General features: G+C 35.3%; 1 pseudogene; it reads left to right on the top strand.

Annotated features, from left to right (window-relative positions):
* Window positions 1-248: 248 nt before the first annotated feature.
* Window positions 249-356, top strand: LOC144238572 (U2 spliceosomal RNA; annotated as a pseudogene).
* The last annotated feature ends 4,942 nt before the right edge of the window (window positions 357-5,298 follow it).

Consider the following 5,298-nt stretch of genomic DNA (forward strand, 5'->3'; position numbering starts at 1 on the left):
TACTAATATAAATAATACATCTGGTAATTTAAGAATATCAATCATCCCGTGGATATCACATAAACAAGTTAGAACCAGAATAGATCCAGAGAGTACTAGTCCAATTCTTCCACTTCTAGATAAAGAAATAAGCTGAGGGAAACAAGAGACTTGATTAGGGTAATCCAGTGAGATTGTCCAGTGAGATTGTTTGTACTTTCGTCCCTTATTCCAAAAAAGTAGTTCACTTATTAGGAGTTAATAGTAAGATCTCTTCTCGGCCTTTTGGCTAAGATCAAGTGTAGGATTTAAAAATAAGAGTCTGATGTTCTGTCCCCTAGTCATGTACTATAAACGGATTTTTCTTTTTACCTTCACTGCTTCCAGATAGACCCATTTTAAAGACTGACATGACTTAAGACTGCCTCTAAAAAGAAAAGAACTCTCCCAAAAAATCAGACTAGGAATAATTTCTACTTGATAATAATATCTGAGTAGTCCTGCTTTTTTGAGCTGTGGATCTAAGGAAATTAAATGTAATCAGGTTTTTCCCTGATTATAGGGTGGGTTTTTTTTTTTCTATGTAGTTGATTGCCAGTGATAATTAAATTACCACTTGTCACAGGGGAGGTTGAGGGTTTGTTATTCTGCTCTAGTTTTACTTTTTCTCAGTCTCACTATATATTTAGGGACGAACAGCTTGAGTTCCTTCAATTCTTCCTGCCATTATTCTACTGAAAATCTAACTTTAAAATGTTAAGGGCATTGATTCAGGAAATCAGGGTTTGTTTTATACCTATTATGTACTGGTTTAAAAATAATCTTTGATACATCTCTCTCTTTAGCTTTTCATATCTAAAATCTAAATACCACTGAGGATCCTTTTTAGAAACATTTTTGATAATTTTCCTCTCCATTTCTACTATCATTACCCTAGACTTTTTTTTTTTTTATCACAACTGGTGATTTCCAAATTTGTTTGGTACTGCACAGACTTAGTAAATCTACATATCCATGGGTTGAGGTTGGTAATCTTTTTTTCTGAAAACTTTATGCCATTTTGACAGAGTGTATTTAAGTAAAAGCATGTAGTTATTCAAGTATTCTCCAAATTGCCTTTTCTTTTCCAAGATTTGCCCAACAACTCCTTCTTTACTTTCTTACAGAAATACTGGGAAAATCTCTAATGAACTCTTATTCATCATGCTTTTTCTTATCTAGAAATTTTAGAATGGCTCCATAGTAGAGGATCAGTTACAAATTCCATAGATGAAGCACATGGTTCCTTAGTAATATCGGATCTTTTTCATCCAGACTTTTGCCCCATTACTCGCCAGCATAGGCTTTTAATATACTCATACTTTGTGTATTTGTTCAATATGTTATCCCTCCTGGGGCTCTTTACCTCTGTCACCTGTGACCTCTTCTCCCTTTAGCTCTGTGTATATCTCCTTCTTCCAAACAGACATGAATCATTTTTTTTTTTTTATCATTTGAAGAGAGGAACCACATGTTATGCCTTTCTTAAATCCATCATTCCAAGCACAAAGTAGTGGTCCAGTAAATCCTTGTTAAATGATACTGAGTATCTTTTCAGGTCAAAACAATGGACAGGTCAAAACATGTGAATTTGACTAATTAATGAGCCCTTTTATATTCTCAATTTATCAAACACTGACCTAATTCTTCCTTTTGTCTTGGTACTCATTAAATCTGTTCCCATCTCGATACCCATCAAATTTTGGGTTCCTCAACAGACAATTGATAAAATCAGTCTAATTACATAATGTCATAAGCAATTTTCGCTAAGTATGAGCAAGTTGCTAAATGAAATCTAAAAGGATATGTTATTCTAACAAAAGTGAGGGTAGAAATTCTGTTTACTGCTTTTTTTTTATTTTTTAACAAGACATTATACCTAGGAAAGCACTGATTAATGAGTGGTAGATGAAATAATGTTATTTTTAAAACTATGCTAATGGGAATTAAGATCTTCATTATGAGATGGACCCTTGTAAATGGCTAAACTTTTTGATGAAATAACCAAGTGAATAGAATACTAGTAGTATCCTTGTACTCTGGGGCTTGGGGCAGAGCCAAAGCCTGAGTGTTGGCTAGGATGATCATAAAAGAGACCCTTTGGTATCAGGATTTTCTCTCATTAATGTAACTTTCCTTCATCCACAGACAAAAGGAAAAACATGTTAGTGAGGAAAGAAGAAAATATCTAAAGAATAAAACTGAGTCAGAAATCAGATTGTCCTTAATCCAATCCACTGCTGCTAGGAAATAGGCATACTGGGTACATGCTGTAACACTGATCACTTTTATCTGTTCCCCAGAAGTATCAGTACTCACTCAAAGGGATTTTAAAGATCATATGTCCTCTGGCCCCTTTCTTCTTAGAGGCACTACCTATCTTAAATTCTCTCACTTGGGTTTATTGAAGTTTCCTTGGAGCAACATAGCTAGAAAAGGGCAAAGACACTGCAATGTTGAACAAGTGCTTGCTCCTTTGGATCCAGCACAAAACCGAAAGCTGGATTCTAAGCATGATGTCTAATAACTTGTTGGGGCTATTAGCACAAGTAATAGATGTTTTTTTAAGAAATATTTGATACCGGTCTAAGGGAAAGACAACTTAGAACTTCAGAATAAAAATCAAAACTGGTAGGGCTCCTGATTGGCTCAGTTGGTTGAAAGTCCAACTCTTCATTTCAGCTTAGGTCATTTTTTCATGGTTTTGTGAGATCAAGCCCACCTCTGTGCTGACAGTGCTGAATCTGCTTGGGATTCTCTCCCTCTCTCTCTGCCCTTCCCCAACTTACATATTTGTGCATGCTCACTCTCTCTCTCTCAAAATAAATTAATAAACTTTAAAAAATTAAAATTGCTAAGTAGATATCAATTGTATGGAACTGAAGCTTCTTCTGGTTACAACAGGATAAAGAATTTGGAGCAATTATTCAAATCAGGACAAACTAAAAAGGCACCAAAGAGAGGCGCCTGGGTGGCTTAGTCGGTTAAGCGTCTGACTTTCGCTTAGGTCATGATCTCGCGGTTCGTGGGTTCGAGCCCCACGTCGGGCTGTGTGCTGACTGCCAGCTCAGAGCCTGGAGCCTGTTTCAGAGTCTGTGTCTCCCTCTCTCTCTGACCCTCCCCTGCTCATGCTCTCTCTCTCTCCTAGAAATAAATAAAAATATTAAAAAAAAAAAAAAAGGCACCAAAGAGTTTTTACAAAAGCAAGGAATTAACAGGCCAAAATCCTGGAGTCGATGAGAAACCAGAGGTCAAATGTCAAATGACCTTTCCCTGAGTCCATTTCACATTTGGGGGGAAAAATGGGAAAACCTGAGCTTTCATTTTGGTGGTCTAATCAGACTAAGAGGACATAACTTAAAAGACACAGTATCCTTAGGTGCAGAATTTATCTGAAATAGTAAGCTTCTAAATGGCTGTATTGTCAGGAGAAATTCAAACTGTAAACAAACTTAAGTAAACTTGAAGCCACAATGCTCACACACTGGATGAACTGGGAAATGTCTATAAATTGGTAAGGAGCCCTGGACAGATGACAGAAGTAAACAACAATCTTATCAGTAACAGTGGAGCTTTCTTATAAGCCTCAAAATATTCCCATGAATAATACTTCAAGTAAAAGTTTACTGAGAACATATAGAAACAAAAAATAAGAAAAGCAGAAGAAAAAAAGAGAAATAGAATCATTGGACAAATATTACAAATAAAATTATAATATTGTCTTTAAAGAAATCAAAGACACACTTCTAAATATCTGCAGGAAGTTATAAAAAGTAAAATAGGTTTGAGAAATAATGAAACAGAAGTTGTATACTAAAAATCAAAATAACCAAATAAAGAACTTAGTTGATGGATTTAATTACAAATTAAGCACTGCTGAAAAAAGAATTGGTATATAGAAAGATAGGTCAGAAGAAGTTACGTAGAACCTTGCTGCTCAAAGTATAGGATACAGGCATTATTTACAGTGAATATGGCTGATTTTACAAAAGAAGCAAAAGATACCATTCCAAGGCTTCAAGAACTCCAAAGAATCCTAATCCAGAAAAATGTATATCTAGGTATATCATAATATACAACTACAGAAAACTAAAGACAAAGCATATAATTTTAAAGTAAGCCAGAAAATCAAAGATAACAGAAACAAGAGATAATGAGTTGACTCAAATACATAATTATCATTCTACCCCACATAGTTTTACTTATTAATATGGCTTATTTTAAACAACATATGGCATCTGAAAAGTTGGCATATTATTAACACAAGAACTAGAGTCAGAGTGCCTGAGTTCAAAGCTTTGTCTGCAACAAACTAATTGCATAACCTTGAGTCATTCACTTAGCCTTTAACTACTAACAATACTTTCCTCAGAGGCTTACATGATCACTTAGATGAGGCAATGCACATAGAACACTTGCCACAATGTCTGGCATACAGAGATAATGTTAATAATTATCAGTATTATTTTGTATTATATTTTAAGCAATATTCATTTACATTTTATAGCACATAGATTTTCATAGGTGGTTCTTTAAAAAGAGTGACGCATTAGGGTGCTTGGGTGGCTCAATCGGTTAATCATCCCACTGCAGTTCAGGTCATAATCTTGCAGCTCATGAATTCATGCCCTGCATTGGGCTCTGTGCTGACAGCTTAGAGCCTGGAGCCTGCTTCAGATTCTGTGTCTCCCTCTCTCCCTGTCCCTCCCCTGCTCATGTACTGTATCTCTCTCCCTCTCTCTCTCTCAAAAATATTAAAAAATAAATAAAAACAAATAAAAAATATACAGGGTGACACATTTAAGGTTTTTCAGTTTGTACATTAGTGAAATATTTTATTTATGAGGGATATTAACATGTTAAACATGTACCTGGTGGACATGTGAAAAGTGCTCTGAAAACCAAATCACCATGAAAATCCTAGCTGTAATTTAATGTATGCTACATATAAATTGTGTGGTAGGAATTAATATGACCATTACACAGATAATAACAAATGCTAATAATATGCCCACCATATGCCAAGTTCTGCTCTAAGTGCTAGAAATGTATTATTTTACAACAAACTTAGGATATAGGCACCGTTAATCATCTCCATCTTACAGAGCATGAAACTGAAGCACAGAAAGAAGTCCATCCACATTACAGCTGGGAGTTAATTCTTGAATGCCTGGCTTGAAAGTTTTTGTACCTTTCCTTGAGTAAATAAGCTCTAGAGAGTCTTTCTAGGACATGGTGAATCAGGATTGATTTCCAGGCTTTCAGTATTCCAGGAGAACT

Source organism: Crocuta crocuta, unplaced genomic scaffold (genome assembly GCF_008692635.1).
Source record: "Crocuta crocuta isolate KB4526 unplaced genomic scaffold, BGI_CrCroc_1.0 scaffold830, whole genome shotgun sequence".
NCBI lineage: Eukaryota > Metazoa > Chordata > Mammalia > Carnivora > Hyaenidae > Crocuta > Crocuta crocuta.